The 27,761-nt window shown below is 40.3% G+C and overlaps 7 non-coding genes across 7 annotated transcripts; all 7 read right to left on the bottom strand.

The window, feature by feature from the left end:
• Positions 1-2,935: 2,935 nt before the first annotated feature.
• Positions 2,936-3,017, bottom strand: TRNAS-AGA (transfer RNA serine (anticodon AGA)). The gene has a single exon. It is a non-coding gene; the product is annotated as a tRNA-Ser (tRNA).
• Positions 3,018-6,956: 3,939 nt separating this feature from the next.
• On the bottom strand, positions 6,957-7,038 carry TRNAS-AGA (transfer RNA serine (anticodon AGA)). Its single transcript has one exon. It is a non-coding gene; the product is annotated as a tRNA-Ser (tRNA).
• Positions 7,039-10,977: 3,939 nt separating this feature from the next.
• On the bottom strand, positions 10,978-11,059 carry TRNAS-AGA (transfer RNA serine (anticodon AGA)). The gene has a single exon. It is a non-coding gene; the product is annotated as a tRNA-Ser (tRNA).
• Positions 11,060-14,997: 3,938 nt separating this feature from the next.
• Positions 14,998-15,079, bottom strand: TRNAS-AGA (transfer RNA serine (anticodon AGA)). The gene has a single exon. It is a non-coding gene; the product is annotated as a tRNA-Ser (tRNA).
• A 3,526-nt stretch (positions 15,080-18,605) lies between these two features.
• On the bottom strand, positions 18,606-18,687 carry TRNAS-AGA (transfer RNA serine (anticodon AGA)). Its single transcript has one exon. It is a non-coding gene; the product is annotated as a tRNA-Ser (tRNA).
• A 3,938-nt stretch (positions 18,688-22,625) lies between these two features.
• On the bottom strand, positions 22,626-22,707 carry TRNAS-AGA (transfer RNA serine (anticodon AGA)). The gene has a single exon. It is a non-coding gene; the product is annotated as a tRNA-Ser (tRNA).
• A 3,939-nt stretch (positions 22,708-26,646) lies between these two features.
• Positions 26,647-26,728, bottom strand: TRNAS-AGA (transfer RNA serine (anticodon AGA)). Its single transcript has one exon. It is a non-coding gene; the product is annotated as a tRNA-Ser (tRNA).
• Between the last annotated feature and the right edge of the window lie 1,033 nt (positions 26,729-27,761).

The following is a 27,761-nucleotide window of genomic DNA, read 5'->3' as shown; positions in this document are numbered from 1 at the left end:
AGGATTACTTTTCTAAATCCAGGACTGGATCCTAGATTCAGTCCTGGGACAGTTCTTGGAAACAAGTGAGTAAATTCGTTTTAGTTACTGTTGTGATTTTTAAGCAATATTTTGCTATTTTAAAAGTTGACATTTAGAAACTTTTCCTGATCAAATTACCAATGTTATCCTATGGAAGGAAATTCACTTAGCAGGTAAGTGGGGTTATGGTTAATTTTTCTAGGTCAGTGTTGGATCCTAGATCCAGCACTGCTGTATCACCTGTAAGCAGTTGAGAAACTGCGTTTAAGTTATACAGGCAATTTTTAAGGAATATTTACATGTTTGCAAAATCGACAGAAGAAATTTCACAGAAAAACAGTCAATGGTTTCCTATAGAAGAAAATTCAAGTTACGGGTAAAGTACGTTCTCGTTACTTTTGTAATCCAGTGCTGGGCTCCTAGGCTCAGTACTGGGACATCTATCTAAAACAGGTAAACAATTACGTTTTCACAGTTGGTACGATTTTTAAAGAATATTTGTAAGTTTCAAAAATCGACACTTAGAAAATTTTCAGCAAAAAGCAGGCAATGATATCCCATGGAAGGAAATTCGAGTTACTGGTAAGTACGGTTAAAATTACTTTTCAGGGTCAGTACTGAGCTCCAAGATGCAGCACTGAGGTCTCTCCTGATAACGGGTGAGTAAATCAGAATTCGTTGTCCGGCTGATTTTAGATGAATATTTTAAAGTTCCAAAACTCCACACCACTTAGAAGAATTTCCAAGTGAAACCACTCAATGTTAGCCTATGGAAGAAAAGTGAGTTATCGGCTTTTAGGTAAGTACTCGACTGGCAGAGTTATGGTTCTGGGCATAGACTCAGGGGTCTCCCAGGGGAGTCCCAGCCTACTTGCCAAGCCTTAAACTCCCCTTTTATGACATATAATTTACCCCTAAGGTAGGCCCTAGGTAGTCCTAGGTGCATGATGCTATGTAAGTAAAAAATAAGATATGTACTTTGGTGGTTCGCATGTCCTGTAAGTACCAAACAGTCTATTTCATTTTTCACTACTGTGAGGTCTACCCCTCTCATTGGTTAGCTCTGGGTATTCCCCTATACTTTTTATTTGGTAATTCCATATCGGAGAGGAGTAGCTTTATTTATTTATTGAAAATCCTACTTTCTGGTGAGGTTGGATTTAACTTTACTATTTTAGAAATGCCACTTTTAGAGAGTGAATATTTCTCTGCACTTACTGCTCTATTTGCCTGAAACCTGGCCCCAAAACACGTCTGGATTGGGCTGGGTGACAGCAAAATTTGTGCCTTCCCTCTAGAGAGCCACAACACAGGTCACTCAACTGCACCTGGGGGGTGAGCTCCGCTCCCCCTCCACCCCCAATAGGTTCAAGAACGATAATTTATGTAAGTAAATACATTATAGCTACAGCTTATAATCATGCGAGTTTAAATCATTTGTTGTTAGATGGTTTAAATATTTGAAAGGATCTGTTTTTAATAGACATTTTACAAAAACTACTGGTACATTTGCTAATTCTGTAAAATTAACACCCAACTGCCATGACATTGCCAACCACAATGCCGTGACTCGGATTCCAACCGAGGTTGCTGCGGCCACAACGCAGAGTACTAACCACTATACGATCACGGCGAGCTACTTGGGCTCAACGACAAACAGTGACATGGAGAATTTATAATTCGGAACACTCAGGGCTGTTCCTGTGATAGGCTGGATGTATTCATTGCTTCCTCATTCCTCATTCAGAGGCTGCGTCTCCTCAGTGGTTGATAGGCTGAAACCGTTTCCTGGCCGCCTGCTTGTGATATGCCAGGAGTCAAAGATCACACATTACACTTGCGGACCTGTGATGGGACACCAATGCAGAGAAACCCACCTGGAACAGACCTTCTATTCTGTCTATTAGACCTGCATCTTCCCTGCACCTTTCAAGCCATTTGTATGTGAAGCAAGAAAGAGTTAGAGAGTGATCCATCTACACTTTTATAGGGAGGTTGTCGCCGTGAGCTCCTCCCAGCTAATCACACGAACAGCAGAAAAGCAAGATAAATACACAGTTGAGGGGTGGGCTGCATGGTTATGTTTTTGAGTAATTATTGAAACTGACCTCAGTGGCTCATTAGCAGAGCTGCGGCTAATGACTGGTGCCAAATCATGATGAAGCAAGCACCATGGCTCGTAGGGGACCCACAACACGCTTTTCTTAGCTCACTGAATTAAAGTATAAACTTCCGCCGTGTGTGAGTGGTAAAGGCTTGTTAATATGGTTCCTTTTCCAATTCAAGTCTGACAACAAGAGGCAGGAACCACGTGGCTTTGGAAGCTCAGGAAAGTAGCCACCAACCACAGAGAAAGAGAAAACTGGCAGTATGAGAGGTGGAGAAAACAGGAGCGGGAGCAAGGAGCTCAAATGAGATTAATGGCATTTAAATAGAGCGCATAAAGGAACAGTTACACAGCTAAGAAATGGGAAAGACAGACTAGGGGAAAAAACACAGAAAGAGCCTGTAGATGAAATTCTCTTCCTGGGACAGCAGGTTAAGAGATATTACACATGGAGAGGTTAAGCATGTAACACGGGGGAGAATAAAAAAGAAAATGCAGTTTTATGAAGTGTGTTTGCCAATCCAGCCAGCACTTTTGTTCTATTTCTCTCTTTGCATCTTTTATTGGTAAAGTAACTTTCAAGTGCATGCGCAGGTATGAATGAGAGAGCAACGGTATAATAATTTGAAGCGTTTACACCAGTGCTAAAGTAGGAATGAGGTGTAGCAAAGACATGAAAGAGGTAGCGATAACAAATATGTGGAGAGGCAATAGTGACACAAAAATAAGCCACCTATTTATAAAACTGAAATGGAAGAAATACTAAAGGTTAACTTCTGAAATTGTAGCCCATAATAAAAAGATTCTCGTTGTTGGCAGGATTCGAACCTGCGCGGGGATACCCCAATGGATTTCTAGTCCATCGCCTTAACCACTCGGCCACAACAACTTACTGTTAGCTGCATACAAATATTTTGTTTGAAAGTTTTGAAGTTTTCCCACATCAAAGTACTGATATTCTGCAATGCGCTTTTTAAAAACAATGTTTTTTTCATCATGCACGTTCTGTCCTAAAAACAAAAATTGCATGAGTATATCTCTGGATCTGTAAAAGGATACGTTCGCATTCAAACTCTGTTGTGGCACTCAATTTTTTGGACCCTGTTGCTCTCTGTTTTTGCGCTGCTTTTAGTCTACGACCCATATTACAGAAGTCAACCATCTCTGAGTATTTGGGACTCCTTTGTAAGTGCCTTATCTTTAATCCTTGAAAAGCTCTATAATAAAGGGGTCTGTCAAAGATTGCTTGAATGGAAGATAAAAGAAGGCCCACTTGTCTCACCAAATGCAGTAGAGAAACCTGATGTTTTACTCATGTTATCCTTAGTTCATTTTTGTTAGACCTGGCATCCTTAAGGTGGCCTACCAGCAACCTTTTTGCTTTTCACCTCACGTTTTGCTGTGTCTTTATGTTGGCCTTAGGACTCTAATCCCTTTCTCACTACTGTGAGAAAGTGGCTCTGTATATACTGTTCCCAAATAGGTACAGTGTGCACAGAATCCCCAGTCCCCAGAGGTTTGGCAGAGGCTAACGTTAGATATAACTTTACTCTCTAAAGTGGTAGCTTGCCGAGCAGTAAGGCAGTATCAGAGTACAGTGTAAAACATTTGTTGTACACACTCAGTCAGCAAATGGTCTCACACACTCAAGAACTGAACTCTAGGCCATTGGTTTGCATAAAAAAGATATTGTTGTTTTATTTTAGAACCAACAATAGGTATCAAAATATACTTTCTGAGAATGAGATGCTTTAGTTAAATACTTTGCAATAGGCAATTGACTTTTGCAGGTAATAGTTACAGTTTATTGCAATAGGCAACACAATTTGAATCACAATAAAACATTGAGCTCAATGGGAATTTTAAGTTATATGCAATTAATTACTTTCAGGATTACTTTTCTAAATCCAGGACTGGATCCTAGATTCAGTCCTGGATCAGTTCTTGGAAACAAGTGAGTAAATTCGTTTTAGTTACTGTTGTGATTTTTAAGCAATATTTTGCTATTTTAAAAGTTGACACTTAGAAACTTTTGCTGATCAAATTACTAATGTTATCCTATGGAAGGAAATTCACTTAGCAGGTAAGTGGGGTTATGGTTACTTTTTCTAGGTCAGTGTTGGATCCTAGATCCAGCACTACTGTACCACTTGTAAGCAGTTGAGAAACTGCGTTTAAGTTATACAGGCGATTTTTAAGGAATATTTAAATGTTTCCAAAATCGACACATAGAAGAAATTTCACAGAAAAATAGTCAATGGTTTTCTATGGAAGAAAATTCAAGTTACGGGTAAAGTACGTTCTCGTTACTTTTGTAATCCAGTGCTGGGCTCCTAGGCTCAGTATTGGGACATCTATCTAAAACAGGTAAACAATTACGTTTTCACAGTTGGTACGATTTTTAAAGAATATTTGTAAGTTTCAAAAATCGACACTTAGAACATTTTCAGCAAAAAGCAGGCAATGATATCCCATGGAAGGAAATTCGAGTTACTGGTAAGTACGGTTAAAATTACTTTTCAGGGTCAGTACTGAGCTCCAAGATGCAGCACTGAGGTCTCTCCTGATAACAGGTGAGTAAATCAGAATTCGTTGTTCGGCTGATTTTAGATGAATATTTTAATGTTCCAAAACTCCACACCACTTAGAAGAATTTCCAAGTGAAACCACTCAATGTTAGCCTATGGAAGAAAAGTGGGTTATCGGCTTTTAGGTAAGTACTCGACTGGCAGAGTTATGGTTCTGGGCATAGACTCAGGGGTCTCCCAGGGGAGTCCCAGCCTACTTGCCAAGCCTTAAACTCCCCTTTTATTACATATAATTTACACCTAAGGTAGGCCCTAGGTAGTCCTAGGTGCATGATGCTATGTAAGTAAAAAATAAGATATGTACTTTGGTGGTTCGCGTGTCCTGTAAGTACCAAACAGTCTATTTCATTTTTCACTACTGTGAGGTCTACCCCTCTCATAGGTTAGCTCTGGGTATTCCCCTATACTTTTTATTTGGTAATTCCAAATCGGAGAGGAGTAGCTTTATTTATTTATTGAAAATCCTACTTACTGGTGAGGTTGGATTTAACTTTACTATTTTAGAAATGCCACTTTTAGAGAGTGAACATTTCTCTGCACTTACTGCTCTATTTGCCTGAAACCTGGCCGCAATACACGTCTGGATTGGGCTGGGTGGCAGCAAAATTTGTGCCTTCCCTCTAGAGAGCCACAACACAGGTCACTCAACTTCACCTGGGGGGTAAGCTCCGCTCCCCCTCCACCCCCAATAGGTTCAAGAACGATAATTTATGTAAGTAAATACATTATAGCTACAGCTTATAATCATGCGAGTTTAAATCATTTGTTGTTAGATGGTTTAAATATTTGAAAGGATCTGTTTTTAATAGACATTTTACAAAAACCACTGGTACATTTGCTAATTCTGTAAAATTAACACCCAACTGCCGTGACATTGCCATCCACAATGCCAAGACATAGATTCGAACCGAGGTTGCTGCGGCCACAACGCAGAGTACTAACCACTATACGATCACGGCGAGCTACTTGGGCTCAACGACATACAGTGACATGGAGAATTTATAATTCGGAACACTCAGGGCTGTTCCTGTGATAGGCTGGATGTATTCATTGCTTCCTCATTCCTCATTCAGAGGCTGCGTCTCCTCAGTGGTTGATAGGCTGAAACCGTTTCCTGCCCGCCTGCTTGTGAAATGCCAGGAGTCAACGATCACACATTACACTTGCGGACCTGTGATGGGACACCAATGCAGAGAAACCCACCTGGCACAGACCTTCTATTCTCTCTGTTAGACCTGCATCTTCCCTGCACCTTTCAAGCCATTTGTATGTGAAGCAAGAAAGAGTTAGAGAGTGATCCATCTACACTTTTATAGGGAGGATGTCGCCGTGAGCTCCTCCCAGCTAATCACACGAACAGCAGAAAAGCAAGATAAATACACAGTTGAGGGGTGGGCTGCATGGTTATGTTTTTGAGTAAATATTGAAACTGACCTCAGTGTCTCATTAGCAGAGCTGCGGCTAATGACTGGTGCCAAATCATGATGAAGCAAGCACCATGGCTCGTAGGGGACCCACAATACGCTTTTCTTAGCTTACTGAATTAAAGTATAAACTTCCGCCGTGTGTGAGTGGTAAAGGATTGGTAATATGGTTCCTTTTCCAATTCAAGTCTGAAAACAAGAGGCAGGAACCACGTGGCTTTGGAAGCTCAGGAAAGTAGCCACCAACCACAGAGAAAGAGAAAACTGGCAGTATGAGAGGTGGAGAAAACAGGAGCGGGAGCAAGGAGCTCAAATGAGATTAATGGCATTTAAATAGAGCGCATAAAGGAACAGTTACACAGCTAAGAAATGGGAAAGACAGACTAGGGAGAAAAACACAGAAAGAGCCTGTAGATGAAATTCTCTTCCTGGGACAGCAGGTTGAGAGAAATTACACATGGAGAGGTTAAGCATGTAACACGGGGGAGAATAAAAAAGAAAATGCAGTTTTATGAAGTGTGTTTGCCAATCCAGCCAGCACTTTTGTTCTATTTCTCTCTTTGCGTCTTTTATTGGTAAAGTAACTTTCAAGTGCATGCGCAGGTATGAATGAGAGAGCAACGGTATAATAATTTGAAGCGTTTACACCAGTGCTAAAGTAGGAATGAGGTGTAGCAAAGACAGGAAAGAGGTAGCGATAACAAATATGTGGAGAGGCAATAGTGACACAAAAATAAGCCACCTATTTATAAAACTGAAATGGAAGAAATACTAAAGGTTAACTTCTGAAATTGTAGCCCATAATAAAAAGATTCTCGTTGTTGGCAGGATTCGAACCTGCGCGGGGATACCCCAATGGATTTCTAGTCCATCGCCTTAACCACTCGGCCACAACAACTTACTGTAAGCTGCATGCAAATTTTTTGTTTGAAAGTTTTGAAGTTTTCCCACATCAAAGTACTGATATTCTGCAATGCGCTTTTTAAAAACAATGTTTTTTTCATCATGCACGTTCTGTCTTAAAAACAAAAATTGCATGAGTATATCTCTGGATCTGTAAAAGGATACGCTTGCATTCAAACTCTCTTGTGGCACTCAATTTTTTGGACCCTGTTGCACTCTGTTTTTGCGCTGCTTTTAGTCTACGACCCATATTACAGAAGTCAACCATCTCTGAGTATTTGGGACTCCTTTGTAAGTGCCTTATCTTTAATCCTTGAAAAGCTCTATAATAAAGGGGTCTGTCAAAGCTTGCTTGAATGGAAGATAAAAGAAGGCCCACTTGTCTCACCAAATGCAGTAGAGAAACCTGATGTTTTACTCATGTTATCCTTAGTTCATTTTTGTTAGACCTGGCATCCTTAAGGTGGCCTACCAGCAACCTTTTTGCTTTTCACCTCACGTTTTGCTGTATCTTTATGTTGGCCTTGGGACTCTAATCACTTTATCACTACTGTGAGAAAGTGGCTCTGTATATACTGTTCCCAAATAGGTACAGTGTGCACAGAGTCCCCAGTCCCCAGAGGTTTGGCAGAGGCTAAAGTTAGATATAACCTTACTCTCTAAAGTGGTAGCTTGCCGAGCAGTAAGGCAGTATCAGAGTACAGTGTAAAACATTTGTTGTACACACTCAGTCAGCAAATAGTCTCACACACTCAAGAACTGAACTCTAGGCCATTGGTTTGCATAAAAAAGATATTGTTGTTTTATTTTAGAACCAACAATAGGTATCAAAATATACTTTCTCAGAATGAGATGCTTTAGTTAAATACTTTGCAATAGGCAATTGACTTTTGCAGGTAATAGTTACAGTTGATTGCAATAGGCAACACAATTTGAATCACAATAATACATTGAGCTCAATGGGAATTTTAAGTTATATGCAATTAATTACTTTCAGGATTAATTTTCTAGATCCAGGACTGGATCCTAGATTCAGTCCTGGGACAGTTCTTGGAAACAAGTGAGTAAATTCGTTTTAGTTACTGTTGTGATTTTTAAGCAATATTTTGCTATTTTAAAAGTTGACACTTAGAAACTTTTGCTGATCAAATTACCAATGTTATCCTATGGAAGGAAATTCACTTAGCAGGTAAGTGGGGTTATGGTTACTTTTTCTAGGTTAGTGTTGGATCCTAGATCCAGCACTACTGTACCACCTGTAAGCAGTTGAGAAACTGCGTTTAAGTTATACAGGCGATTTTTAAGGAATATTTACATGTTTGCAAAATCGACACTTAGAAGAAATTTCACAGAAAAACAGTCAATGGTTTCCTATGGAAGAAAATTCAAGTTACGGGTAAAGTACGTTCTCGTTACTTTTGTAATCCAGTGCTGGGCTCCTAGGCTCAGTACTGGGACATCTATCCAAAACAATTAAACAATTACGTTTTCACAGTTGGTATGATTTTTAAAGAATATTTGTAAGTTTCAAAAATCGACACTTAGAACATTTTCAGCAAAAAGCAGGCAATGATATCCCATGGAAGGAAATTCGAGTTACTGGTAAGTACGGTTAAAATTACTTTTCAGGGTCAGTACTGAGCTCCAAGATGCAGCACTGAGGTCTCTCCTGATAACAGGTGAGTAAATCAGAATTCGTTGTTCGGCTGATTTTAGATGAATATTTTAATGTTCCAAAACTCCACACCACTTAGAAGAATTTCCAAGTGAAACCACTCAATGTTAGCCTATGGAAGAAAAGTGGGTTATCGGCTTTTAGGTAAGTACTCGACAGGCAGAGTTATGGTTCTGGGCATAGACTCAGGGGTCTCCCAGGGGAGTCCCAGCCTACTTGCCAAGCCTTAAACTCCCCTTTTATTACATATAATTTACACCTAAGGTAGGCCCTAGGTAGTCCTAGGTGCATGATGCTATGTAAGTAAAAAATAAGATATGTACTTTGGTGGTTCGCGTGTCCTGTAAGTACCAAACAGTCTATTTCATTTTTCACTACTGTGAGGTCTACCCCTCTCATAGGTTAGCTCTGGGTATTCCCCTATACTTTTTATTTGGTAATTCCAAATCGGAGAGGAGTAGCTTTATTTATTTATTGAAAATCCTACTTACGGGTGAGGTTGGATTTAACTTTACTATTTTAGAAATGCCACTTTTAGAGAGTGAACATTTCTCTGCACTTACTGCTCTATTTGCCTGAAACCTGGCCGCAATACACGTCTGGATTGGGCTGGGTGGCAGCAAAATTTGTGCCTTCCCTCTAGAGAGCCACAACACAGGTCACTCAACTGCACCTGGGGGGTGAGCTCCGCTCCCCCTCCACCCCCAATAGGTTCAAGAACGATAATTTATGTAAGTAAATACATTATAGCTACAGCTTATAATCATGCGAGTTTAAATCATTTGTTGTTAGATGGTTTAAATATTTGAAAGGATCTGTTTTTAATAGACATTTTACAAAAACCACTGGTACATTTGCTAATTCTGTAAAATTAACACCCAACTGCCGTGACATTGCCATCCACAATGCCAAGACATAGATTCAAACCGAGGTTGCTGCGGCCACAACGCAGAGTACTAACCACTATACGATCACGGCGAGCTACTTGGGCTCAACGACATACAGTGACATGGAGAATTTATAATTCGGAACACTCAGGGCTGTTCCTGTGATAGGCTGGATGTATTCATTGCTTCCTCATTCCTCATTCAGAGGCTGCGTCTCCTCAGTGGTTGATAGGCTGAAACCGTTTCCTGCCCGCCTGCTTGTGAAATGCCAGGAGTCAAAGATCACACATTACACTTGCGGACCTGTGATGGGACACCAATGCAGAGAAACCCACCTGGCACAGACCTTCTATTCTCTCTGTTAGACCTGCATCTTCCCTGCACCTTTCAAGCCATTTGTATGTGAAGCAAGAAAGAGTTAGAGAGTGATCCATCTACACTTTTATAGGGAGGATGTCGCCGTGAGCTCCTCCCAGCTAATCACACGAACAGCAGAAAAGCAAGATAAATACACAGTTGAGGGGTGGGCTGCATGGTTATGTTTTTGAGTAAATATTGAAACTGACCTCAGTGTCTCATTAGCAGAGCTGCGGCTAATGACTGGTGCCAAATCATGATGAAGCAAGCACCATGGCTCGTAGGGGACCCACAATACGCTTTTCTTAGCTTACTGAATTAAAGTATAAACTTCCGCCGTGTGTGAGTGGTAAAGGCTTGGTAATATGGTTCCTTTTCCAATTCAAGTCTGAAAACAAGAGGCAGGAACCACGTGGCTTTGGAAGCTCAGGAAAGTAGCCACCAACCACAGAGAAAGAGAAAACTGGCAGTATGAGAGGTGGAGAAAACAGGAGCGGGAGCAAGGAGCTCAAATGAGATTAATGGCATTTAAATAGAGCGCATAAAGGAACAGTTACACAGCTAAGAAATGGGAAAGACAGACTAGGGAGAAAAACACAGAAAGAGCCTGTAGATGAAATTCTCTTCCTGGGACAGCAGGTTGAGAGAAATTACACATGGAGAGGTTAAGCATGTAACACGGGGGAGAATAAAAAAGAAAATGCAGTTTTATGAAGTGTGTTTGCCAATCCAGCCAGCACTTTTGTTCTATTTCTCTCTTTGCGTCTTTTATTGGTAAAGTAACTTTCAAGTGCATGCGCAGGTATGAATGAGAGAGCAACGGTATAATAATTTGAAGCGTTTACACCAGTGCTAAAGTAGGAATGAGGTGTAGCAAAGACAGGAAAGAGGTAGCGATAACAAATATGTGGAGAGGCAATAGTGACACAAAAATAAGCCACCTATTTATAAAACTGAAATGGAAGAAATACTAAAGGTTAACTTCTGAAATTGTAGCCCATAATAAAAAGATTCTCGTTGTTGGCAGGATTCGAACCTGCGCGGGGATACCCCAATGGATTTCTAGTCCATCGCCTTAACCACTCGGCCACAACAACTTACTGTAAGCTGCATGCAAATTTTTTGTTTGAAAGTTTTGAAGTTTTCCCACATCAAAGTACTGATATTCTGCAATGCGCTTTTTAAAAACAATGTTTTTTTCATCATGCACGTTCTGTCCTAAAAACAAAAATTGCATGAGTATATCTCTGGATCTGTAAAAGGATACGCTTGCATTCAAACTCTCTTGTGGCACTCAATTTTTTGGACCCTGTTGCACTCTGTTTTTGCGCTGCTTTTAGTCTACGACCCATATTACAGAAGTCAACCATCTCTGAGTATTTGGGACTCCTTTGTAAGTGCCTTATCTTTAATCCTTGAAAAGCTCTATAATAAAGGGGTCTGTCAAAGATTGCTTGAATGGAAGATAAAAGAAGGCCCACTTGTCTCACCAAATGCAGTAGAGAAACCTGATGTTTTACTCATGTTATCCTTAGTTCATTTTTGTTAGACCTGGCATCCTTAAGGTGGCCTACCAGCAACCTTTTTGCTTTTCACCTCACGTTTTGCTGTATCTTTATGTTGGCCTTGGGACTCTAATCACTTTATCACTACTGTGAGAAAGTGGCTCTGTATATACTGTTCCCAAATAGGTACAGTGTGCACAGAGTCCCCAGTCCCCAGAGGTTTGGCAGAGGCTAAAGTTAGATATAACCTTACTCTCTAAAGTGGTAGCTTGCCGAGCAGTAAGGCAGTATCAGAGTACAGTGTAAAACATTTGTTGTACACACTCAGTCAGCAAATGGTCTCACACACTCAAGAACTGAACTCTAGGCCATTGGTTTGCATAAAAAAGATATTGTTGTTTTATTTTAGAACCAACAATAGGTATCAAAATATACTTTCTCAGAATGAGATGCTTTAGTTAAATACTTTGCAATAGGCAATTGACTTTTGCAGGTAATAGTTACAGTTTATTGCAATAGGCAACACAATTTGAATCACAATAATACATTGAGCTCAATGGGAATTTTAAGTTATATGCAATTAATTACTTTCAGGATTAATTTTCTAGATCCAGGACTGGATCCTAGATTCAGTCCTGGGACAGTTCTTGGAAACAAGTGAGTAAATTCGTTTTAGTTACTGTTGTGATTTTTAAGCAATATTTTGCTATTTTAAAAGTTGACACTTAGAAACTTTTGCTGATCAAATTACCAATGTTATCCTATGGAAGGAAATTCACTTAGCAGGTAAGTGGGGTTATGGTTACTTTTTCTAGGTCAGTGTTGGATCCTAGATCCAGCACTACTGTACCACCTGTAAGCAGTTGAGAAACTGCGTTTAAGTTATACAGGCGATTTTTAAGGAATATTTACATGTTTGCAAAATCGACACTTAGAAGAAATTTCACAGAAAAACAGTCAATGGTTTCCTATGGAAGAAAATTCAAGTTACGGGTAAAGTACGTTCTCGTTACTTTTGTAATCCAGTGCTGGGCTCCTAGGCTCAGTACTGGGACATCTATCCAAAACAATTAAACAATTACGTTTTCACAGTTGGTATGATTTTTAAAGAATATTTGTAAGTTTCAAAAATCGACACTTAGAAAATTTTGAGCAAAAAGCAGGCAATGATATCCCATGGAAGGAAATTCGAGTTACTGGTAAGTACGGTTAAAATTACTTTTCAGGGTCAGTACTGAGCTCCAAGATGCAGCACTGAGGTCTCTCCTGATAACGGGTGAGTAAATCAGAATTCGTTGTTCGGCTGATTTTAGATGAATATTTTAAAGTTCCAAAACTCCACACCACTTAGAAGAATTTCCAAGTGAAACCACTCAATGTCAGCCTATGGAAGAAAAGTGAGTTATCGGCTTTTAGGTAAGTACTCGACTGGCAGAGTTATGGTTCTGGGCATAGACCAGGGGTCTCCCAGGGGAGTCCCAGCCTACTTGCCAAGCCTTAAACTCCCCTTTTAGTACATATAATTTACCCCTAAGGTAGGCCTTAGGTAGTCCTAGGTGCATGATGCTATGTAAGTAAAAAATAAGATATGTACTTTAGTGGTTCGCATGTCCTGTAAGTACCAAACAGTCTATTTCATTTTTCACTACTGTGAGGTCTACCCCTCTCATAGGTTAGCTCTGGGTATTCCCCTATACTTTTTATTTGGTAATTCCATATCGGAGAGGAGTAGCTTTATTTATTTATTGAAAATCCTACTTACTGGTGAGGTTGGATTTAACTTTACTATTTTAGAAAAGCCACTTTTAGAGAGTGAACATTTCTCTGCACTTACTGCTCTATTTGCCTGAAACCTGGCCCCAATACACGTCTGGATTGGGCTGGGTGACAGCAAAATTTGTGCCTTCCCTCTAGAGAGCCACAACACAGGTCACTCAACTGCACCTGGGGGGTGAGCTCCGCTCCCCCTCCACCCCCAATAGGTTCAAGAACAATAATTTATGTAAGTAAATACATTATAGCTACAGCTTATAATCATGCGAGTTTAAATCATTTGTTGTTAGATGGTTTAAATATTTGAAAGGATCTGTTTTTAATAGACATTTTACAAAAACTACTGGTACATTTGCTAATTCTGTAAAATTAACACCCAACTGCCATGACATTGCCAACAACAATGCCGTGACTCAGACTCGAACCAAGGTTGCTGCGGCCACAACGCAGAGTACTAACCACTATACGATCACGGCGAGCTACTTGGGCTCAACAACACACAGTGACATGGAGAATTTATAATTCGGAACACTCAGGGCTGTTCCTGTGATAGGCTGGATGTATTCATTGCTTCCTCATTCCTCATTCAGAGGCTGCGTCTCCTCAGTAGTTGATAGGCTGAAACCGTTTCCTGGCCGCCTGCTTGTGAAATGCCAGGAGTCAAAGATCACACATTACACTTGCGGACCTGTGATGGGACACCAATGCAGAGAAACCCACCTGGAACAGACCTTCTATTCTGTCTATTAGACCTGCATCTTCCCTGCACCTTTCAAGCCATTTGTATGTGAAGCAAGAAAGAGTTAGAGAGTGATCCATCTACACTTTTATAGGGAGGATGTCGCCGTGAGCTCCTCCCAGCTAATCACACGAACAGCAGAAAAGCAAGATAAATACACAGTTGAGGGGTGGGCTGCATGGTTATGTTTTTGAGTAATTATTGAAACTGACCTCAGTGGCTCATTAGCAGAGCTGCGGCTAATGACTGGTGCCAAATCATGATCAAGCAAGCACCATGGCTCGTAGGGGACCCACAAAACGCTTTTCTTAGCTCACTGAATTAAAGTATAAACTTCCGCCGTGTGTGAGTGGTAAAGGCTTGTTAATATGGTTCCTTTTCCAATCCAAGTCTGACAACAAGAAGCAGGACCCACGTGGCTTCGGAAGCTCAGGAAAGTAGCCACCAACCACAGAGAAAGAGAGAACTGGCAGTATGAGAGGTGGAGAAAACAGAAGCGGGAGCATGGAGCTCAAATGAGAGTGATGGCGTTTAAATAGAGCGCGTAAAGGAACAGTTACACAGCTAAGAAATGGGAAAGACAGACTAGGGAAAAAAACACAGAAAGAGCCTGTAGATGAAATTCTCTTCCTGGGACAGCAGGTTAAGAGAAATTACACATGGAGAGGTTAAGCATGTAACACGGGGGAGAATAAAAAAGAAAATGCAGTTTTATGAAGTGTGTTTGCCAATCCAGCCAGCACTTTTGTTCTATTTCTCTCTTTGCGTCTTTTATTGGTAAAGTAACTTTCAAGTGCATGCGCAGGTATGAATGAGAGAGCAACGGTATAATAATTTGAAGCGTTTACACCAGTGCTAAAGTAGGAATGAGGTGTAGCAAAGACATGAAAGAGGTAGCGATAACAAATATGTGGAGAGGCAATAGTGACACAAAAATAAGCCACCTATTTATAAAACTGAAATGGAAGAAATACTAAAGGTTAACTTCTGAAATTGTAGCCCATAATAAAAAGATTCTCGTTGTTGTCAGGATTCGAAACTGCGCGGGGATACCCCAATGGATTTCTAGTCCATCGCCTTAACCACTCGGCCACAACAACTTACTGTAAGCTGCATGCAAATATTTTGTTTGAAAGTTTTGAAGTTTTCCCACATCAAAGTACTGATATTCTGCAATGCGCTTTTTAAAAACAATGTTTTTTTCATCATGCACGTTCTGTCCTAAAAACAAAAATTGCATGAGTATATCTCTGGATCTGTAAAAGGATACGCTTGCATTCAAACTCTCTTGTGGCACTCAATTTTTTGGACCCTGTTGCACTCTGTTTTTGCGCTGCTTTTAGTCTATGACCCATATTACAGAAGTCAACCATCTCTGAGTATTTGGGACTCCTTTGTAAGTGCCTTATCTTTAATCCTTGAAAAGCTCTATAATAAAGGGGTCTGTCAAAGATTGCTTGAATGGAAGATAAAAGAAGGCCCACTTGTCTCACCAAATGCAGTAGAGAAACCTGATGTTTTACTCATGTTATCCTTAGTTCATTTTTGTTAGACCTGGCATCCTTAAGGTGGCCTACCAGCAACCTTTTTGCTTTTCACCTCACGTTTTGCTGTATCTTTATGTTGGCCGTAGGACTCTAATCACTTTATCACTACTGTGAGAAAGTGGCTCTGTATATACTGTTCCCAAATAGGTACAGTGTGCACAGAGTCCCCAGTCCCCAGAGGTTTGGCAGAGGCTAAAGTTAGATATAACCTTACTCTCTAAAGTGGTAGCTTGCCGAGCAGTAAGGCAGTATCAGAGTACAGTGTAAAACATTTGTTGTACACACTCAGTCAGCAAATGGTCTCACACACTCAAGAACTGAACTCTAGGCCATTGGTTTGCATAAAAAAGATATTGTTGTTTTATTTTAGAACCAACAATAGGTATCAAAATATACTTTCTCAGAATGAGATGCTTTAGTTAAATACTTTGCAATAGGCAATTGACTTTTGCAGGTAATAGTTACAGTTGATTGCAATAGGCAACACAATTTGAATCACAATAATACATTGAGCTCAATGGGAATTTTAAGTTATATGCAATTAATTACTTTCAGGATTACTTTTCTAAATCCAGGACTGGATCCTAGATTCAGTCCTGGGACAGTTCTTGGAAACAAGTGAGTAAATTCGTTTTAGTTACTGTTGTGATTTTTAAGCAATATTTTGCTATTTTAAAAGTTGACACTTAGAAACTTTTGCTGATCAAATTACCAATGTTATCCTATGGAAGGAAATTCACTTAGCAGGTAAGTGGGGTTATGGTTACTTTTTCTAGGTCAGTGTTGGATCCTAGATCCAGCACTACTGTACCACCTGTAAGCAGTTGAGAAACTGCGTTTAAATTATACAGGCGATTTTTAAGGAATATTTACATGTTTGCAAAATCGACACCACTTAGAAGAATTTCCAAGTGAAACCACTCAATGTTAGCCTATGGAAGAAAAGTGAGTCATCGGCTTTTAGGTAAGTACTCGACTGGCAGAGTTATGGTTCTGGGCATAGACTCAGGGGTCTCCCAGGGGAGTCCCAGCCTACTTGCCAAGCCTTAAACTCCCCTTTTATTACATATAATTTACCCCTAAGGTAGGCCCTAGGTAGTCCTAGGTGCATGATGCTATGTAAGTAAAAAATAAGATATGTACTTTGGTGGTTCGCATGTCCTGTAGGTACCAAACAGTCTATTTCATTTTTCACTACTGTGAGGTCTACCCCTCTCATAGGTTAGCTCCGGGTGTTCCCCTATACTTTTCATTTGGTAATTCCATATCGGAGAGGAGTAGCTTTATTTATTTATTGAAAATCCTACTTACTGGTGAGGTTGGATTTAACTTTACTATTTTAGAAATGCCACTTTTAGAGAGTGAACATTTCTCTGCACTTACTGCTCTATTTGCCTGAAACCTGGCCCCAATACTCGTCTGGATTGGGCTGGGTGACAGCAAAATTTGTGCCTTCCCTCTAGAGAGCCACAACACAGGTCACTCAACTGCACCTGGGGGGTGAGCTCCGCTCCCCCTCCACCCCCAATAGGTTCAAGAACGATAATTTATGTAAGTAAATACATTATAGCTACAGCTTATAATCATGCGAGTTTAAATCATTTGTTGTTAGATGGTTTAAATATTTGAAAGGATCTGTTTTTAAAAGACATTTTACAAAAACTACTGGTACATTTGCTAATTCTGTAAAATTAACACCCAACTGCCATGACATTGCCAACCACAATGCCGTGACTCGGATTCCAACCGAGGTTGCTGCGGCCACAACGCAGAGTACTAACCACTATACGATCACGGCGAGCTACTTGGGCTCAACGACAAACAGTGACATGGAGAATTTATAATTCGGAACACTCAGGGCTGTTCCTGTGATAGGCTGGATGTATTCATTGCTTCCTCATTCCTCATTCAGAGGCTGCGTCTCCTCAGTGGTTGATAGGCTGAAACCGTTTCCTGGCCGCCTGCTTGTGAAATGCCAGGAGTCAAAGATCACACATTACACTTGCGGACCTGTGATGGGACACCAATGCAGAGAAACCCACCTGGAACAGACCTTCTATTCTGTCTATTAGACCTGCATCTTCCCTGCACCTTTCAAGCCATTTGTATGTGAAGCAAGAAAGAGTTAGAGAGTGATCCATCTACACTTTTATAGGGAGGTTGTCGCCGTGAGCTCCTCCCAGCTAATCACACGAACAGCAGAAAAGCAAGATAAATACACAGTTGAGGGGTGGGCTGCATGGTTATGTTTTTGAGTAATTATTGAAACTGACCTCAGTGGCTCATTAGCAGAGCTGCGGCTAATGACGGGTGCCAAATCATGATGAAGCAAGCACCATGGCTCGTAGGGGACCCACAACACGCTTTTCTTAGCTCACTGAATTAAAGTATAAACTTCCGCCGTGTGTGAGTGGTAAAGGCTTGTTAATATGGTTCCTTTTCCAATTCAAGTCTGACAACAAGAGGCAGGAACCACGTGGCTTTGGAAGCTCAGGAAAGTAGCCACCAACCACAGAGAAAGAGAAAACTGGCAGTATGAGAGGTGGAGAAAACAGGAGCGGGAGCAAGGAGCTCAAATGAGATTAATGGCATTTAAATAGAGCGCATAAAGGAACAGTTACACAGCTAAGAAATGGGAAAGACAGACTAGGGAAAAAAACACAGAAAGAGCCTGTAGATGAAATTCTCTTCCTGGGACAGCAGGTTAAGAGAAATTACACATGGAGAGGTTAAGCATGTAACACGGGGGAGAATAAAAAAGAAAATGCAGTTTTATGAAGTGTGTTTGCCAATCCAGCCAGCACTTTTGTTCTATTTCTCTCTTTGCGTCTTTTATTGGTAAAGTAACTTTCAAGTGCATGCGCAGGTATGAATGAGAGAGCAACAGTATAATAATTTGAAGCGTTTACACCAGTGCTAAAGTAGGAATGAGGTGTAGCAAAGACATGAAAGAGGTAGCGATAACAAATATGTCGAGAGGCAATAGTGACACAAAAATAAGCCACCTATTTATAAAACTGAAATGGAAGAAATACTAAAGGTTAACTTCTGAAATTGTAGCCCATAATAAAAAGATTCTCGTTGTTGGCAGGATTCGAACCTGCGCAGGGATACCCCAATGGATTTCTAGTCCATCACCTTAACCACTCGGCCACAACAACTTACTGTACGCTGCATGCAAATATTTTGTTTGAAAGTTTTGAAGTTTTCCCACATCAAAGTACTGATATTCTGCAATGCGCTTTTTAAAAACAATGTTTTTTTCATCATGCACGTTCTGTCCTAAAAACAAAAATTGCATGAGTATATCTCTGGATCTGTAAAAGGATACGCTTGCATTCAAACTCTCTTGTGGCACTCAATTTTTTGGACCCTGTTGCACTCTGTTTTTGCGCTGCTTTTAGTCTATGACCCATATTACAGAAGTCAACCATCTCTGAGTATTTGGGACTCCTTTGTAAGTGCCTTATCTTTAATCCTTGAAAAGCTCTATAATAAAGGGGTCTGTCAAAGATTGCTTGAATGGAAGATAAAAGAAGGCCCACTTGTCTCACCAAATGCAGTAGAGAAACCTGATGTTTTACTCATGTTATCCTTAGTTCATTTTTGTTAGACCTGGCATCCTTAAGGTGGCCTACCAGCAACCTTTTTGCTTTTCACCTCACGTTTTGCTGTATCTTTATGTTGGCCTTAGGACTCTAATCACTTTATCACTACTGTGAGAAAGTGGCTCTGTATATACTGTTCCCAAATAGGTACAGTGTGCACAGAGTCCCTAGTCCCCAGAGGTTTGGCAGAGGCTAAAGTTAGATATAACCTTACTCTCTAAAGTGGTAGCTTGCCGAGCAGTAAGGCAGTATCAGAGTACAGTGTAAAACATTTGTTGTACACACTCAGTCAGCAAATGGTCTCACACACTCAAGAACTGAACTCTAGGCCATTGGTTTGCATAAAAAAGATATTGTTGTTTTATTTTAGAACCAACAATAGGTATCAAAATATACTTTCTCAGAATGAGATGCTTTAGTTAAATACTTTGCAATAGGCAATTGACTTTTGCAGGTAATAGTTACAGTTTATTGCAATAGTGAACACAATTTGAATCACAATAATACATTGAGCTCAATGGGAATTTTAAGTTATATGCAATTAATTACTTTCAGGATTACTTTTCTAAATCCAGGACTGGATCCTAGATTCAGTTCTGGGACAGTTCTTGGAAACAAGTGAGTACATTTGTTTTAGTTACTGTCGTGATTTTTAAGCAATATTTTGCTATTTTAAAAGTTGACACTTAGAAACTTTTGCTGATCAAATTACCAATGTTATCCTATGGAAGGAAATTCACTTAGCAGGTAAGTGGGGTTATGGTTACTTTTCTAGGTCAGTGTTGGATCCTAGATCCAGCACTACTGTACCACCTGTAAGCAGTTGAGAAACTGCGTTTAAGTTATACAGGCGATTTTTTTAAGAATATTTACATGTTTGCAAAATCGACACTTAGAAGAAATTTCACAGAAAAACAGTCAATGGTTTCCTATGGAAGAAAATTCAAGTTACGGGTAAAGTACGTTCTCGTTATTTTTGTAATCCAGTGCTGGGCTCCTAGGCTCAGTACTGGGACATCTATCTAAAACAGGTAAACAATTACGTTTTCACAGTTGGTACGATTTTTAAAGAATATTTATAAGTTTCAAAAATCGACACTTAGAACATTTTCAGCAAAAAGCAGGCAATGATATCCCATGGAAGGAAATTCGAGTTACTGGTAAGTACGGTTAAAATTACTTTTCAGGGTCAGTACTGAGCTCCAAGATGCAGCACTGAGGTCTCTCCTGATAACGGGTGAGTAAATCAGAATTCGTTGTCCGGCTGATTTTAGATGAATATTTTAAAGTTCCAAAACTCCACACCACTTAGAAGAATTTCCAAGTGAAACCACTCAATGTTAGCCTATGGAAGAAAAGTGAGTTATCGGCTTTTAGGTAAGTACTCGACTGGCAGAGTTATGGTTCTGGGCATAGACCAGGGGTCTCCCAGGGGAGTCCCAGCCTACTTGCCAAGCCTTAAACTCCCCTTTTATTACATATAATTTACCCCTAAGGTAGGCCCTAGGTAGTCCTAGGTGCACGATGCTATGTAAGTAAAAAATAAGATATGTACTTTGGTGGTTCGCATGTCCTGTAAGTACCAAACAGTCTATTTCATTTTTCACTACTGTGAGGTCTACCCCTCTCATAGGTTAGCTCTGGGTATTCCCCTATACTTTTTATTTGGTAATTCCATATCGGAGAGGAGTAGCTTTATTTATTTATTGAAAATCCTACTTACTGGTGAGGTTGGATTTAACTTTACTATTTTAGAAATGCCACTTTTAGAGAGTGAATATTTCTCTGCACTTACTGCTCTATTTGCCTGAAACCTGGCCCCGATACACGTCTGGATTGGGCTGGGTGACAGCAAAATTTGTGCCTTCCCTCTAGAGAGCCACAACACAGGTCACTCAACTGCACCTGGGGGGTGAGCTCCGCTCCCCCTCCACCCCCAATAGGTTCAAGAACGATAATTTATGTAAGTAAATACATTATAGCTACAGCTTATAATCATGCGAGTTTAAATCATTTGTTGTTAGATGGTTTAAATATTTGAAAGGATCTGTTTTTAATAGACATTTTACAAAAACTACTGGTACATTTGCTAATTCTGTAAAATTAACACCCAACTGCCATGACATTGCCAACCACAATGCCGTGACTCGGATTCGAACCGAGGTTGCTGCGGCCACAACGCAGAGTACTAACCAGTATACGATCACGGCGAGCTACTTGGGCTCAACGACAAACGGTGACATGGAGAATTTATAATTCGGAACACTCAGGCGTGTCCCTGTGATAGGGTGGATGTATTCATTGCTTCCTCATTCCTCATTCAGAGGCTGCGTCTCCTCAGTGGTTGATAGGCTGAAACCGTTTCCTGGCCGCCTGCTTGTGAAATGCCAGGAGTCAAAGATCACACATTACACTTGCGGACCTGTGATGGGACACCAATGCAGAGAAACCCACCTGGCACAGACCTTCTATTCTGTCTGTTAGACCTGCATCTTCCCTGCACCTTTCAAGCCATTTGTATGTGAAGCAAGAAAGAGTTAGAGAGTGATCCATCTACACTTTTATAGGGAGGATGTCGCCGTGAGCTCCTCCCAGCTAATCACACGAACAGCAGAAAAGCAAGATAAATACACAGTTGAGGGGTGGGCTGCATGGTTATGTTTTTGAGTAAATATTGAAACTGACCTCAGTGGCTCATTAGCAGAGCTGCGGCTAATGACTGGTGCCAAATCATGATGAAGCAAGCACCATGGCTCGTAGGGGACCCACAATACGCTTTTCTTAGCTTACTGAATTAAAGTATAAACTTCCGCCGTGTGTGAGTGGTAAAGGCTTGTTAATATGGTTCCTTTTCCAATTCAAGTCTGAAAACAAGAGGCAGGAACCACGTGGCTTTGGAAGCTCAGGAAAGTAGCCACCAACCACAGAGAAAGAGAAAACTGGCAGTATGAGAGGTGGAGAAAACAGGAGCGGGAGCAAGGAGCTCAAATGAGATTAATGGCATTTAAATAGAGCGCATAAAGGAACAGTTACACAGCTAAGAAATGGGAAAGACAGACTAGGGAGAAAAACACAGAAAGAGCCTGTAGATGAAATTCTCTTCCTGGGACAGCAGGTTAAGAGAAATTACACATGGAGAGGTTAAGCATGTAACACGGGGGAGAATAAAAAAGAAAATGCAGTTTTATGAAGTGTGTTTGCCAATCCAGCCAGCACTTTGGTTCTATTTCTCTCTTTGCGTCTTTTATTGGTAAAGTAACTTTCAAGTGCATGCGCAGGTATGAATGAGAGAGCAACGGTATAATAATTTGAAGCGTTTACACCAGTGCTAAAGTAGGAATGAGGTGTAGCAAAGACATGAAAGAGGTAGCGATAACAAATATGTGGGGAGGCAATAGTGACACAAAAATAAGCCACCTATTTTTAAAACTGAAATGGAAGAAATACTAAAGGTTAACTTCTGAAATTGTAGCCGATAATAAAAAGATTCTCGTTGTTGGCAGGATTCGAACCTGCGCGGGGATACCCCAATGGATTTCTAGTCCATCGCCATAACCACTCGGCCACAACAACTTACTGTAAGCTGCATACAAATATTTTGTTTGAAAGTTTTGAAGTTTTCCCACATCAAAGTACTGATATTCTGCAATGCGCTTTTTAAAAACAATGTTTTTTTCATCATGCACGTTCTGTCCTAAAAACAAAAATTGCATGAGTATATCTCTGGATCTGTAAAAGGATACGCTTGCATTCAAACTCTCTTGTGGCACTCAATTTTTTGGACCCTGTTGCACTCTGTTTTTGCGCTGCTTTTAGTCTACGACCCATATTACAGAAGTCAACCATCTCTGAGTATTTGGGACTCCTTTGTAAGTGCCTTATCTTTAATCCTTGAAAAGCTCTATAATAAAGGGGTCTGTCAAAGATTGCTTGAATGGAAGATAAAAGAAGGCCCACTTGTCTCACCAAATGCAGTAGAGAAACCTGATGTTTTACTCATGTAATCCTTAGTTCATTTTTGTTAGACCTGGCATCCTTAAGGTGGCCTACCATCAACCTTTTCGCTTTTCACCTCACGTTTTGCTGTGTCTTTATGTTGGCCTTAGGACTCTAATCCCTTTATCACTACTGTGAGAAAGTGGCTCTGTATATACTGTTCCCAAATAGGTACAGTGTGCACAGAGTCCCCAGTCCCCAGAGGTTTGGCAGAGGCTAAAGTTAGATATAACCTTACTCTCTAAAGTGGTAGCTTGCCGAGCAGTAAGGCAGTATCAGAGTACAGTGTAAAACATTTGTTGTACACACTCAGTCAGCAAATGGTCTCACACACTCAAGAACTGAACTCTAGGCCATTGGTTAGCATAAAAAAGATATTGTTGTTTTATTTTAGAACCAACAATAGGTATCAAAATATACTTTCTCAGAATGAGATGCTTTAGTTAAATACTTTGCAATAGGCAATTGACTTTTGCAGGTAATAGTTACAGTTTATTGCAATAGGCAACACAATTTGAATCACAATAATACTTTGAGCTCAATGGGAATTTTAAGTTATATGCAATTAATTACTTTCAGGATTACTTTTCTAAATCCAGGACTGGATCCTAGATTCAGTCCTGGGACAGTTCTTGGAAACAAGTGAGTAAATTCGTTTTAGTTACTGTTGTGATTTTTAAGCAATATTTTGCTATTTTAAAAGTTGACACTTAGAAACTTTTGCTGATCAAATTACCAATGTTATCCTATGGAAGGAAATTCACTTAGCAGGTAAGTGGGGTTATGGTTACTTTTTCTAGGTCAGTGTTGGATCCTAGATCCAGCACTACTGTACCACCTGTAAGCAGTTGAGAAACTGCGTTTAAGTTATACAGGCGATTTTTTTAAGAATATTTACATGTTTGCAAAATCGACACTTAGAAGAAATTTCACAGAAAAACAGTCAATGGTTTCCTATGGAAGAAAATTCAAGTTACGGGTAAAGTACGTTCTCGTTATTTTTGTAATCCAGTGCTGGGCTCCTAGGCTCAGTACTGGGACATCTATCTAAAACAGGTAAACAATTACGTTTTCACAGTTGGTACGATTTTTAAAGAATATTTATAAGTTTCAAAAATCGACACTTAGAACATTTTCAGCAAAAAGCAGGCAATGATATCCCATGGAAGGAAATTCGAGTTACTGGTAAGTACGGTTAAAATTACTTTTCAGGGTCAGTACTGAGCTCCAAGATGCAGCACTGAGGTCTCTCCTGATAACGGGTGAGTAAATCAGAATTCGTTGTCCGGCTGATTTTAGATGAATATTTTAAAGTTCCAAAACTCCACACCACTTAGAAGAATTTCCAAGTGAAACCACTCAATGTTAGCCTATGGAAGAAAAGTGAGTTATCGGCTTTTAGGTAAGTACTCGACTGGCAGAGTTATGGTTCTGGGCATAGACCAGGGGTCTCCCAGGGGAGTCCCAGCCTACTTGCCAAGCCTTAAACTCCCCTTTTATTACATATAATTTACCCCTAAGGTAGGCCCTAGGTAGTCCTAGGTGCACGATGCTATGTAAGTAAAAAATAAGATATGTACTTTGGTGGTTCGCATGTCCTGTAAGTACCAAACAGTCTATTTCATTTTTCACTACTGTGAGGTCTACCCCTCTCATAGGTTAGCTCTGGGTATTCCCCTATACTTTTTATTTGGTAATTCCATATCGGAGAGGAGTAGCTTTATTTATTTATTGAAAATCCTACTTACTGGTGAGGTTGGATTTAACTTTACTATTTTAGAAATGCCACTTTTAGAGAGTGAATATTTCTCTGCACTTACTGCTCTATTTGCCTGAAACCTGGCCCCGATACACGTCTGGATTGGGCTGGGTGACAGCAAAATTTGTGCCTTCCCTCTAGAGAGCCACAACACAGGTCACTCAACTGCACCTGGGGGGTGAGCTCCGCTCCCCCTCCACCCCCAATAGGTTCAAGAACGATAATTTATGTAAGTAAATAAATTATAGCTACAGCTTATAATCATGCGAGTTTAAATCATTTGTTGTTAGATGGTTTAAATATTTGAAAGGATCTGTTTTTAATAGACATTTTACAAAAACTACTGGTACATTTGCTAATTCTGTAAAATTAACACCCAACTGCCATGACATTGCCAACCACAATGCCGTGACTCGGATTCGAACCGAGGTTGCTGCGGCCACAACGCAGAGTACTAACCAGTATACGATCACGGCGAGCTACTTGGGCTCAACGACAAACAGTGACATGGAGAATTTATAATTCGGAACACTCAGGCGTGTCCCTGTGATAGGGTGGATGTATTCATTGCTTCCTCATTCCTCATTCAGAGGCTGCGTCTCCTCAGTGGTTGATAGGCTGAAACCGTTTCCTGGCCGCCTGCTTGTGAAATGCCAGGAGTCAAAGATCACACATTACACTTGCGGACCTGTGATGGGACACCAATGCAGAGAAACCCACCTGGCACAGACCTTCTATTCTGTCTGTTAGACCTGCATCTTCCCTGCACCTTTCAAGCCATTTGTATGTGAAGCAAGAAAGAGTTAGAGAGTGATCCATCTACACTTTTATAGGGAGGATGTCGCCGTGAGCTCCTCCCAGCTAATCACACGAACAGCAGAAAAGCAAGATAAATACACAGTTGAGGGGTGGGCTGCATGGTTATGTTTTTGAGTAAATATTGAAACTGACCTCAGTGGCTCATTAGCAGAGCTGCGGCTAATGACTGGTGCCAAATCATGATGAAGCAAGCACCATGGCTCGTAGGGGACCCACAATACGCTTTTCTTAGCTTACTGAATTAAAGTATAAACTTCCGCCGTGTGTGAGTGGTAAAGGCTTGTTAATATGGTTCCTTTTCCAATTCAAGTCTGAAAACAAGAGGCAGGAACCACGTGGCTTTGGAAGCTCAGGAAAGTAGCCACCAACCACAGAGAAAGAGAAAACTGGCAGTATGAGAGGTGGAGAAAACAGGAGCGGGAGCAAGGAGCTCAAATGAGATTAATGGCATTTAAATAGAGCGCATAAAGGAACAGTTACACAGCTAAGAAATGGGAAAGACAGACTAGGGAGAAAAACACAGAAAGAGCCTGTAGATGAAATTCTCTTCCTGGGACAGCAGGTTAAGAGAAATTACACATGGAGAGGTTAAGCATGTAACACGGGGGAGAATAAAAAAGAAAATGCAGTTTTATGAAGTGTGTTTGCCAATCCAGCCAGCACTTTGGTTCTATTTCTCTCTTTGCGTCTTTTATTGGTAAAGTAACTTTCAAGTGCATGCGCAGGTATGAATGAGAGAGCAACGGTATAATAATTTGAAGCGTTTACACCAGTGCTAAAGTAGGAATGAGGTGTAGCAAAGACATGAAAGAGGTAGCGATAACAAATATGTGGGGAGGCAATAGTGACACAAAAATAAGCCACCTATTTTTAAAACTGAAATGGAAGAAATACTAAAGGTTAACTTCTGAAATTGTAGCCGATAATAAAAAGATTCTCGTTTTTGGCAGGATTCGAACCTGCGCGGGGATACCCCAATGGATTTCTAGTCCATCGCCTTAACCACTCGGCCACAACAACTTACTGTAAGCTGCATACAAATATTTTGTTTGAAAGTTTTGAAGTTTTCCCACATCAAAGTACTGATATTCTGCAATGCACTTTTTAAAAACAATGTTTTTTTCATCATGCACGTTCTGTCCTAAAAACAAAAATTGCATGAGTATATCTCTGGATCTGTAAAAGGATACGCTTGCATTCAAACTCTCTTGTGGCACTCAATTTTTTGGACCCTGTTGCTCTCTGTTTTTGCGCTGCTTTTAGTCTACGACCCATATTACAGAAGTCAACCATCTCTGAGTATTTGGGACTCCTTTGTAAGTGCCTTATCTTTAATCCTTGAAAAGCTCTATAATAAGGGGGTCTGTCAAAGATTGCTTGAATGGAAGATAAAAGAAGGCCCACTTGTCTCACCAAATGCAGTAGAGAAACCTGATGTTTTACTCATGTTATCCTTAGTTCATTTTTGTTAGACCTGGCATCCTTAAGGTGGCCTACCAGCAACCTTTTTGCTTTTCACCTCACGTTTTGCTGTGTCTTTATGTTGGCCTTAGGACTCTAATCCCTTTATCACTACTGTGAGAAAGTGGCTCTGTATATACTGTTCCCAAATAGGTACAGTGTGCACAGAGTCCCCAGTCCCCAGAGGTTTGGCAGAGGCTAAAGTTAGATATAACCTTACTCTCTAAAGTGGTAGCTTGCCGAGCAGTAAGGCAGTATCAGAGTACAGTGTAAAACATTTGTTGTACACACTCAGTCAGCAAATGGTCTCACACACTCAAGAACTGAACTCTAGGCCATTGGTTTGCATAAAAAAGATATTGTTGTTTTATTTTAGAACCAACAATAGGTATCAAAATATACTTTCTCAGAATGAGATGCTTTAGTTAAATACTTTGCAATAGGCAATTGACTTTTGCAGGTAATAGTTACAGTTTATTGCCATAGGCAACACAATTTGAATCACAATAATACATTGAGCTCAATGGGAATTTTAAGTTATATGCAATTAATTACTTTCAGGATTACTTTTCTAAATCCAGGACTGGATCCT

Source organism: Triturus cristatus, chromosome 12 (genome assembly GCF_964204655.1).
Source record: "Triturus cristatus chromosome 12, aTriCri1.1, whole genome shotgun sequence".
NCBI lineage: Eukaryota > Metazoa > Chordata > Amphibia > Caudata > Salamandridae > Triturus > Triturus cristatus.
Note: the sequence above shows the minus strand (reverse complement) of the source record. Positions and strands in the feature narration are given on the sequence as shown.